Raw genomic sequence first — 12,618 nt, 5'->3', positions numbered from 1 at the left:
GTGGAGTCAGCCCTGACTCATAGCAACCCCTCCTTGGGTTTCCGAGGCAGTATCACTACGGAAGTAGGATTGCCTAACCTTCCTTCCGAGGAGTGGCTGATGGGTTTGAACCGCCAGCCATCTGGTGAGCAGTCAAGTGCCTTAGCCACTATGCTACCAGAGCTCCCTCTTCTAATTATATCTAAGAAAAATTATTGGACAAAAGTAATAAACAACATACTAAGTTTTAGTATACTTGGATTCCATGAGTTCCTTTTGGTACTATCATTTATGTCACTGGTGAAGCTGCTTTTGTTTTTATATAATCCATAAAATCCGTATTTTTTATGTGTCAGTTTTCTCAAAATCTCTTTTTAGTTCTGGTTATCTCTGTCCTGTTAGTTAACCTTCATTGAGTTTCTTTATCTAGAAATCCATTAATTGAAAGGAAGCTTCTTCTAGAGATAATCACTTAACATCACAAGAATGATGATATTCCTTATTTCCTTGGTGAGACAGACTACCTACTTCAAATGGCTTTGTGAGGGCAGCAAATAATGTGAGTATATGGCATATGATAAGCTTTCAATCAATGGTTATTATGAAAGTTAAAACAAATATCCAGAGCTGTGAAAATCATTGCTCTTATTTCTCTTACTTCTCTCTTTAAGATAAAAGACTATTAAACAAACAAACAGGGTACAGTGAGTGTCCTTGAGAAAAAGCTGAAGTTCGTGGGTCATAAAGATAAATTTTGTTTGCTTTACTTCCAAAGAGGGAGCTCTGGTGGCATAGTGTCTAAGGAGTTTGACTGCTAACCAGAAGGCTGGCAGTTCAAACCCACCAGCCACTCCTTGGAAGGAAGATGGGGCAACCTACTTCCGTAGGGATATCACCTTGGAAACCCAATGGGGTTGCGATGAGTCAGATCCGACTCGAGGGCAGTGAGTTTGGTTTTGGCTGGTTACTTCCAAAGAAGATTTGTACTACAATTAATATGAAGTATCACATATAAAATACTAGAGCTTATGAACAGATATAATCATAACTTCACAAACAAGTTTTTTTCTTTTGAAAGAAAAAAATAGCTTGATATAGAATACGATATGTTTCATTTCCACTCAGAAACACAAACAGTAATGTGCAACTCAAAGGAAAAAACTCATGATTCTTGTGAATTAGCATATTGATTTAAAAGTACATATTCCCTTAAAATATTCAAATTCTTCCCAATCTGATGCTACCACTAACTATTTAGGTTACCACTAACAATAGAAAGTTGACCTCTCTTTTTCATGGTAGTGGGGAAAATTAGACTTTTTCAGAAAGACTTCTAAAGAAGTTTAAGTGTGATAGGATTTCTCCCACTTATAAAAGGCATGCAAAGCTATGTAAACAATATCACAAGTGCTTATCATATTGACCAAAGTCACCTGGAATTAATCTACCAGAAAATATGCAAAATACACTAGTGATAAGTGAGAGAGTAAGAAAGAATGGATAGGAAATACTAAACTATAAGCTTGTAGATGGAGTTTGCTTCTTCTTATTTCTAACACACTGCAAATAACCAAACCAAATAAACCGAAAAAAAAAAAAAAAAACCCAACCAAACTCAATGCCATCAAGTCAATTCCAACTCATAGTAACCCCCCTTTGGGTATATGAGGCATTAAATCTTTACAGAAGTAGACTGCCCCAGTCTTCCTTCTGCGGAGTGGCTGGTGGGTTTGAACCACCAACCTTCTGGTTAGCAGTCCAATGCCTTAGGTACTACGCCACCAGAGCTCCTTAAACCAAACAAATAATCCCTTAAAACTATTAAATATCTTAAGAACAAATATTTTTAACTCTCCAATGTTCAAATATTTAATACTTTTGTTTGAACAGATTAAATACCTAGCACAAAACTTCAGACTATGATTAAATGTTCTTTTTATATCTGAATAGAATTGGAGCTCTGGTAGCATAGTGCCTAAGGTACTTGATTGCTAACCAGAAGGCTAGTGGTTCAAACCCACCAGCCATTCTGTGGAAGGAAGGTTGGGCAATCTATTTCCATCATGATTATCAACTTGAAAACCCAAGGAGGAGTTGGGTCCAACTTGACGGCACACAACAACCACCCTAAAATTTAAAGTAATTTTTTCAAATTAATGCATGTTACATACCTGAGTTTAAAATTTCTTTTTTCATTTCATTTTCATTTATTGGAAAACTATTTTTTAAAATTTCAAGGAAATAAAAAATCACAGATCTAGGACTTTAACAAATTGTTTTTATTTTTCCATATACCTTTCCAGTTATTTTATACACACATACATGAACACATACAACATACCCACAATTTTCATACGACAGGATGAAAGGACAGATGCAACGTTGTATTTTTATCTGTAGCTTTTAAAACCTTTGCAACATAAAATGTAAATGGATTGGCTTATTTGGATGATTTTCTTACTCATTTATATGAAATCACTGAGATAAATAAAAAATAATGAAACTTTATAGATCTTAAATCGAAGAAAACTCAAGTTTTCAATGGGGAAAGAAGGCCTAATCTTTAAGAAAGAACCATGCATATATTAACTGATTCCAATGAAGACTAGGACAAAAGGCAGTTAAAAAATTGAGATAGACAGGCAAATGCCACCAAGTTGACTCTGACTCAGGGCAACAAAATGAAACACTGCCTAGTCCTGTGTCATCCTCACAACTGCTGGCATGTCTGAGTCCATCACTGTGGTTATCGTGGCACTCCATCTCACTGAGGGTCTCCCTTCTACTTCACTAACCACAATATCCTCCCCTCCAGTGAATGATCCCTCCTGATATAACATGTTCAAAGCAAGTGAGGTATACAATGTTCTGTTTTGATCCATAAGGTTTCCATTGGTTAATTTTCAGAAGTAGATCATTAGGCCTTTTTTTCCTCATCTGTCTTAGTCGAGAAGTTCTGCTGAAACCTGTCTACCATGTGTGACCCTACTGGTATTTGAAATTTGGTAGCGTAGCTTCCAGCATCACAGCAACACAGAAGCCACTACATTATGACAAGCTAATCCTAGACATATAAAATTCAATCCTACAGAACAGTAAGTTGGAACTACCTGCTTCTTTCTACAGAATGAAGAATATTCTCATATAAACATGTTAACTAAAGTGTCAATTTAAAGGGCTATTGCCCAAACCCATTTATATAAAATCACTGAGATAAATAAAATATAATGAAATTTATTTGTTACTATTTTATTGATGAGTTATATACTTATAAAAGTAATTCAGATTCTTTAACAAAAACTTTGTCTAAACTCAGATATAAATACACTCAATACATTTAACAATTGTGAAAAATTAAGTTTTATCTTATAGAAGTTAAATGTTTTTGGGGATGTTGACTCATTAGTATGAAGGAGGTAGGTTGAGGGGTTCTTTCTTTGGGTACTAAATGATGTTAGTAAAAAACACAGATTACATAGTAATGATACTTATCAGACTAGTTTTGTTTTAGTTGAATTATACAGTAAAGTGTATAAATTTTAACTGATAGTTTAGTACATATGTTCAACTACTCCTCTTATAGTACATTTTTTGGTACCATAATAATTTTTTAATTTCTACAATCTAGAATTTTACCATTTTAAATATAAAATGAAGTTGTCAGTGATTTCTCTCTACTTGGATCAACAATCAACGTCCATGCAAGCAGTAGTCAAGAAGTCAAATGATGTATTGCAATGGGCAAATCTGCTGTAAAAGACCTTTTTAAATTTTTTAAAAGCGAAGATATCACTTTGATGACTGAAGTGCAGCTAATTCAACCCATACTCTTTTCAATCACCTCATATGCATACAGAAGTTGCCTACAATATAAAAGGAAGACAGAAGAATATTTGACACACTTGAACTGTGGTGCTGGTGAAAAATACCGAAGGTACGGTAGGCTGTCAGAAGAATAAACAGTCTTAGAAGAAATACAACCAGAATGCTTCTTAGAAGGGAAGATGGTAAGACTTTGATTCACTTACTTTGGACATGTTAAGAGGGAAGAGTAATCACTAGAAAAAGACATTGCGGTTGGTAGAGGGCCACTGAAACTGAGGGAAACTCTCAACAGGATGGAGTAACATAAAGCAGTGACCATGAAGATGGCATAGTACTGGGCAATGTTTCATTCAATTATGCATAAGGTCATCATGAATTGGAACAAAAATAGAAAATTTAGTATAACACTGTTAATGGGGCATTGAGCTACTTTAGAATTATCACTAGATTATACCCTCCATTATTGGAGGAAGAATATCTACTAAAGATCAGAAAGAGCTGTTGCTGTTGTTGTTATGTGCCGTCGAGTCAGACCTGAATCCGACTCGCTCCCTAAATCAAGGTACCAGGCAGTTATATTTTAGTTTAACTCCAGTCAATAAATGTAATATTAATGTAACCAAGTCTAGACACATACAAAATTTCAACATTAATATTTAATGTTAAATATAGTCTCAGGATCATTAACTGTAACCTCAAATGCACTGTCATATATTTAGCATGACTGACTTAAAAATGACCAATACTACTGCCTAGAATGGGAGCTCTGGTAGCATAGTGCCTAAGGCACTTGACTGGTAACCAGAAGGCTAGTGGTTCAAATCCACCAGCCACTCCTCGGAAGGAAGATGGGGCAATCTACTTCCGTAGTGATTCTGCCTTGGAAACCCAAGGAGGGGTTGCTATGAGTCGGGTCCGACTCAAGAGCACATAACAACAACTGTCTAGAATACGTGCAGAAATACTGCATTAATCAAGGATGGCAAATAAATGCATTTTTAATATAAAAAATCATATTAGTATACTCTGGTGGCACAGTGCCTAAGGCACTTGACTATTAATCAGAAGGCTGGTGGTTAAAACCCACCAGCCACTCCTCAGAAGGAAGACTGGGCAATCTACTTCCGTAGAGATACTAAGTCGGAAACCCAAGGAGGGGTCGCTGTGAGTTAGAAACGACTCGACAGCAGTGAGTTTGGTTTGGTTTTTGGTTTAAGAATAAAGTAAGTTTTCAAGTAAGGTTTTAAACATCCCAGGACAATCTCAAGAACTTTAGTATGTTGTTGTTAGATGCTGTCAAGTTGTTTCCGACTCACAGTAACCCCATGTAAAACAGAAAATTATCCAGGCCTGTGCCATCTTCACAATTATTGCAATGTTTCAGCCCATTGTTGCAGCCACTGTGTCAACTCAACTCACTGAAGGTCCTCTTCCTTTTTGCTGACCCTCTGCTTTGCCTAGCACCATGTCCTTCTCTAGGGACTGGTCTCTCTTGATAGCATTTTCCAAGTACGTGAGACAAAGGCTCACCACCTTCGCTTCTAAGAACCATTCTGGCTAAACTTATTCCAAGAGAGATTTGTTCCTTCTCCTGGCAGCCCATGGTATATTCAGCATTTTTTGCCAACACCATAATTCAAATGCATCAATTCTTTTAAGTCTTCCTTATTTGCTCTCTAGCTTTCATATGCATGTAAGGTGATTGAAAATATCATGGCTTAGCGCAGGCACATCTTAATCCTCAAAGTGACATCTTTGCTTTTAAACACTATAAAGAGGTCTTTTGCAACAGATTTGCCCAATGCAGTGTTAATGGATTTCTTGAAAGCTGCTTCCATGGGTGCTGATTGTAGATCTAAGTAAAATGAAATCCTTGACAACATCAAGGTTTTTCAAAGTTTGTTGTTGTTGTTATGTGCCGTTGAGTCGGACCCGACTCATAGCGACCCCTCCTTGGGTTTCCGAGGCAGTATCACTACGGAAATAGATTGCCCAACCTTCCTTCTGAGGAGTGGCTGGTGGGTTTGAACCACCAGACTTCTGGTTAGCAGTCAAGTGCCTTAGGCACTATGATACCAGAGCTCTTTTTCAAAGTTTAGAGAATGTATATTTAAAAAATGTAAATATCTGATAACTGCCTGATTTAACAGATAATTTTAATTCCTTTATATATAAAAATGCAGTTGTACTGTACAACCTTCTCATGGAAGCAAGATGCATCTCTGCCTCTAAGGGACAGTGTATTTTTCTAAGAAAAGGAAAACAACTTCCATGCCTTGGTTCCTTCTGGGGTGTCTCTTTTTATTTTCTGTCTAGTAGCTGTTGGAAATGTTCCTACCTTTCTAACCAGGCCTAAAAATGCTGAGAGTCAAGTAGACTCTGAAAATAGCATCTGTGTATTTCAGCAGAGATTATAACATTGGAGCTGATTACCTTCCTCAAAGATTTTTGGCTAAGAATAAAAGCAACTTAGTTTTTAGCTTTAAAATCTTGCTTTGTCTATGTGACTACAATTTCTAAAAAGGTCAGAATAAAGTATTCCTCTCTATTAGCATATTTACAAAACCTACTTAAGTTACTGTTTGCCAAAAACTACTTGCCTAATGCCATTAATCTGTTTATGATTAACTCTAATGCTGTTATTAAATGTGCATATGCTAGTGTGTTATGAAAATCTGTGAAAAGTTTCAGTCATTTCCAGCATATGAAGTACTTCTATACTGCAAAGTACACTGAGAAATGAAATATGTATTTCCTAACACTACTAAAATAATTATCTCCAGTAATACTTCATAGAAGTTAGGAAAACCACATAAAGGTACAACCAACTAAGAACACCATCCTGTGTAATGATTTGCTTCTACCAAATATAATACAGCAGAAATAATGGGATGTCACTTCCAACCATGAATTATAAAATACTGTGGCTTCCATCTTGGATAATCTCATTCTCATTTGGGCTGCTCAATCTGGTGGAAGCCAGCTATCACGTAACACAGCCTTGTGAGAAACCTGGAAGTGGATTCTTCCCCAGTCACATCCTCAGATATAAATGTAGCCCTGGCCAATAGCTTTAATGCAGCCTTGTGAGTCAGAGGCACCCAAGTAAATTGCACGTGGATCTTTGGTCCACAGAATCTGGGGGAAAATAAATTTTATAGCCTACTCTCAAGTTCTGTAATTATCTCCTTCACAGACTACATTTTGAGTAACACTGTTACAAACAATTAGGTACTAAAGATTATCAATGTGTTCACTGGAATAAAGATGAAAATTTAAAACACATTAATAAAATTAATCAACTAAATAACTTTTAGGTCAAATAACTTTTTCTCCTTGTAATCTGTGTAAGAACAAAGTAACAAAGCAATGTTTTTAGCAATACTTAGTACAACTAAAACATAAATTTCCAGATAGTAAATTCTGGCTAGAATAAAAATAATGCTAGGCCATTCAGCTTATTTAATAAATTTATGTTGAATAAATGAATGACAGGAAGTTTACTACACAGAAATGAATAAAATTAATTGTAACACCTCAATTAGGTTTTTATATATGCAATAATTATAAAAACTAACATTTGGATCTTATAGTGTTTATATGTATTACCCTATTTAATCCACATAAAGATAAGGAAAACTGAGGTGTAGATTGGGTCAGTACCTTACAAAAGGTAACACAGTTAATAATTGGCAGATTTGGGATAGTATTTTAGAGCTGGCTTCAAAGCTCTCACACTTAAGCACTACACTATAAATACAAAGATATAATGTAAAATTAGTAAAATCTTACAGAAAAGGACCTAGTTTTCTAGAGTGATAATGGACTTGACAACAAAGTGCTGTGAATGATAAAAGATAAAACATCATACATTACTGTAATAGAAACACAATTCATGGCCTAAATTTTTTTTTTTTTTAAGTGATATCATGATTTTGGACACTGTCTAAAAGTCTTTGTTGTTGTTTTCTGCCATCAACCTGGTCCTTGACTCATTCTGATCCCATGCATAACAGAACAAAAAAAGCAAAAAGGAAAGTCAAGGGAAAGCATTATTCATAAAAAGAAAGGTTTTGCTGTTGTTGTTGATCATTTCATGCAAATCTATGAATGAAAATTCTAAGGCAAAACTTGTACCAATAGTTCCACCACTGTATTTAAATGGATTGTAAACTAGAACCAGATCGAAGAACACAAGCTCTTCTCTCTCGCTTTATGTAATTATTCATGTTTATACTTAAATAAATATAATACTGCAGAAATAACAGGATGTCACTTTCAACAATGAATTATAAAATATATATATGCATATTTAAAATAAAATGTATCAAATATTATTTTCATTAATTTCAATCTAAAAGTTTTCCACTTCTTATCTACCTGCCTGCCTATTTATATGGTTCTTTTCAAAAGATTTGGAGGCAGCTTATAAAAAGAATCAAATAAACTGAAAGAGAAACCATAAGGTTAAGAAAGCAGATATGCCAACAGTAAAGTCAAAACAGTTGATGTGGCTGAGCATAAAAGTACTCCATAAGCTATACATCAACTGGAACAGAGAATAACCCGTTGCCATGGAGTCAATTCCCACTCATAGCTACCCTGTAGGACAGGGTAGAACTGCTCCTGCAGGGTTTCTAAGACTGTAATCTTTACATGAGCAAATTGCCACATCTTTCTCCCGCAGAAGGGCTGCTGGGTTTGAATCACTAACCTTTCAGTTAGCAGTCAAGCACTTAACCACTGCATCACCAGGGCTGCCCTTCGGTATGGAGAATAGCATACAGTCATCCCTTGGTATCTTCAACAGGACTGGTTTCAGTATTACCACTGATTTCCACAGATATTCAACTCCCTCATATAAAATATACCATATGCATGTCCTCCTTGTTGTTGTTGTTGTTGTTGTTTGCCGTCGAGTTGGACCCGACTCATAGCGACCCCTCCTTGGGTTTCTGAGACAGTATCACTACGGAAGTAGATTGCCTCATCTTCCTTCCGAGGAGTGGCTGGTGGATTTGAACCGCCAGCCTTCTGGTTAGCAGTCAAGTGCCATAGCCACTATGCTACCAGAGCTCCTATATATTTCAAACCATCTCTCAAAAACAAAACCAATGCTATCAAGTTGATTCCTACTCATAGTGACCCCCATTGGGTTTCTAAGGCTGTAAATCTTCACAGAAGTAGATTGCCTCAACTTCTTCCCATGGAGCAGCTGACGGCTTTGAATCCGCTGACCTCTGGGTAAAAGCCAAATACCTTATCCACTACACCAGCAGAGCTCCTTTTAAATCTTGTCTATATTACTTATATACCTAATAAAACGTAAATTTTATGTAAATAGCAGTTTTGGCTCCCTCTTAGCCTTTGAGGGATTGCTTTTATCACTTTATTGCTTTTTTTCCTCTCCCCACTCCTCCCAATCTTTTTGATCCACAATTGGTTGAATGTCTGGATGTAAAACCAAAGGATACTGAAGGTTGATTGTATTTAATTATAAAATATTCTTATTAGTAAGAAAAAAAAGTACTTCCTTTATGGTTAGAGAACTTTTTACATTAGGAATTATATTAAAAAAGGGAAATGAAATTGATAATATCATTAATTATTGTTCAAAACAAATGTGTTGTTGTTGTTGTTAGGTGCTGTCAAGTCAGCTCCAACTCATAGAGACTCCATGTACAACAGAACGAAAAACTGCCCAGTCTTGTGCCAACCTCACAATCTTTGCTATACCTGAGCCCATCGTTGCAGCCACCATGTCAAACCATCTCTTTGAGGGCCTTTCCCTTTTTCATTGAACCTCCAATTTACCAAGCATGATATCCTTCTCCAGTGAATGGCCCCTTCTGACATGACCAAATTAGGTGAGACAAAGTCTGGCCATTCTTGTTTCCAAGGAGCATTCTGGCTGCACTTCTTTAAGGACAGATTTGTTAGTTCTTTTGGCAGGGCATGGTACTTTCGGTATTCTTCACCAGCACCACAACTCAAAAGCATCAACTCTTCTCCTGTCTTCCTTATTCATGTCCAGCTTTCACATGTGTATGAGGTGACTGAAAATACCATGGCTTGGGTTAGGTGCATTTTAGTCTTCAAAGAGACATCTTTGCTCTTCAGCACTTTAAAGAGATCTTTTGCAGCAGATTTGCCCAGTGCAATACCTCATCTGATTTCTTGACTGCTGCTTGCATTGGTGTTGACTGAGTAATATGAAATCTTTGAAACTTCGATCTTTTCTCCATTTATCATGATACTGCTTAACGGAATAGTTGTGAGGATTTTCATCTTCTTTATGTTGAGGTATAATCCATACTGCAAACTGTAGTCTTTAATCTTCATCAGTAAATGCTTCAAGTCATCCTCACTTTCAGCAAGCACTTATGTCGTCTGTATATCGCAGGTTGTTCATGAGTCTTCCTCCAATTCTGATGTCATGCTCTTTTTCATATAGCCCAGCTTCTTTCTCAGCATACAGATTTAATTAAATATGGTGAAAGGATACAACCCTGACACACTCCTATCCTGATTTTAAACCATGCAGTATCCTCTTGTTCTGTTTGAACAATAGCCTCCTGGTCTATGTACAGTTTCCTCATGAGCACAATTAAGTGTTGTGGAATTCCCATTCTTCTCAATGTTATCTATAATTTGTTATGATCCACAAAATCGAATGCTTTGGCACAGTCAGTAAAACACAAGTGAACATCTTTCTGGTATTCTCTGCTTTTAGCCAAGATCCATCTGACATCAGCAATGATATCCCTCATTCCACATCCTCTTCTGAATCCAGCTTGCATTTCTGGAAGTTCTCTGTCAATATACTACTGCAACCATTCTTGAATTATCTTCAGCAGAATTTTACTTGCATGTGATATTAATGATAATGTTTGATAATTTCCACATTCTGTGGGATCTGGAATGGGTACAAATATGGATCTCTTCCAGCCAGTTGGCCAGGCAGCTGTCTTCCAAATTTCTTGGCACAGATGAGTGTGTGCCTCCAGTGCAGCATCCATTTGTTGAAATATCTCAATGGGTATCCCGTCAATTCCTGGAACCTTGTTTTTTTTGCCAATTCCTTCAGTGTAGCTTTGACTTCTTCCTTCAATACCGTTGGTTCTTGATCATACGCCACCTCTTGAAATGATGAAACATGACCAATTATTTTTGGCACAGTGACTGTGTATTCCTTCCATCATCTTTTGATGTTTCCTGCATCATTCAATATTTTGTTCATAGAATCTTTCAAAATTGCAACTCAAATGAATTTTTCCTTCAATTTTTCTCAGGTTGAGAAATGCCAAGCATGTTTGTTCTGGTTACCTAGTGCCACTCTGACAGGAATATATACCATAAATGGGATGCCCTTAACAAACAGGAGTTTATTCTTACAATTTAGAGGCTTTAAGTCCAAGTTCAAAGTGCCAAGCTCTAGGGGCTGGGTGAAAGCCCCTCAACCTTGGGGTCCAGCTCTGCCTCCTGCTCCTGGCCCACTAGAGCTAGAGGCATATCTTCACTCAGACAGCTGCTGGCTGCTGAGGCTGAGAAGCCTCAAGGTAGACAAGTAAAAAGGCACAGTCCCGATGTTACCAAACCACATGGCAGGCCATTAACTTAAGTCCACTGTAAGTCCCAAGGTTGGCAGAGCATAGCAGGCTGCTGAGCAAAGACACGGCTATGTGCAGGGTCCAAGCGTGCCACAGGCTAGAGACCATTCCCAAGGCTTCTCCTTATATACAGGAAGCAGACCATATCCCAAAGGCAGCTACTCAGCTGCTTGTGGTAGATCCCTCCATGGAGTTGATTGCCAGTCTCATCATGGGGAATAACTACCACCAGCTGCCCAGCCACTCAACCAGGCCAAGCCAAGTTGACACAAAAACATCACCACCACCATGTTCTTCCTTTTTGGTTTTCTAACTCCAGGTCTTTGCACCTTTCTTTATAATAATTGACTTTGTCTTCTTGAGCTGCTCTTTGAAATCTTCTGTTCAGCTCTTTGATCTTATCATTTCTTCCATTTGCTTGAGCTGGTCTCCACGCAAGAGCAAGTTTGAGAGTCTCTTCTGATATCCAGTTTGGTCTTTTCTTCATTTCCTTTGTCTTTTTAATGACTTTTTGCTTTCTTCATGGATGATGTTCTTGATGTCATCCCACAATTCCTCTGGTTTTCAGTCATTGGTGTTCAATGCATCAAATCTATTCTTTAGATGGTCTCTAAATTCAGGAGGGATATATTCAAGGTCATATTTTGGCTCTCGTGGATTTGTTTTAATTGTCTTCAGCTTCAACTTGAACTTGCATAGGAGCAGTTGATAGTCTGTTCCACAGTCAGCTCCTGGCTTTGTTTTGGCTTTTGAAGATATTGAGCTTCTACATTGCCTTGTCACAGATACAGTCCATCTGATTCTTGTGTACTCCATCTGGCAAAGTCCAAGTGTATTGCCATCATTTACATTGGTGAAAAAAGGTATTTGCAATGAATGAGTCATTGGTCTTGCAAAATTCTATCATGTGATCTCCAGCATCATTTCTATCACCAAGGTCATATTTTCCAACTACCGGTGATCCTTCTTTGTTTCCATCTTTTGCATTCCAATTACCAATAATAATCAACACATCTTGATTGCATGTCTGGTCAATTTCAGACTGCAGAAACTGGTAAAACTTTTCAATTTCCTCATCTTTGGCTTTTGTGGTTGGTGCATAAATTTGAACAACAGTAGCATTAACTAGTCTTCCTTGTAGGCATATAGTTATTATCTATCACTGACAGCACTGTGCTTCAGGATAGATCTTGAAACTTTCTTT

The sequence above is a fragment of the Orycteropus afer genome, unplaced genomic scaffold (assembly GCF_000298275.1).
Source record: "Orycteropus afer afer isolate SDZICR_OR568_19922 unplaced genomic scaffold, OryAfe1.0 scaffold00104, whole genome shotgun sequence".
In the NCBI taxonomy this organism is placed as follows: Eukaryota; Metazoa; Chordata; class Mammalia; order Tubulidentata; family Orycteropodidae; genus Orycteropus; species Orycteropus afer.
The sequence above is the reverse complement of the archived record's forward strand: the minus strand, read 5'-3'. Positions refer to the sequence as shown.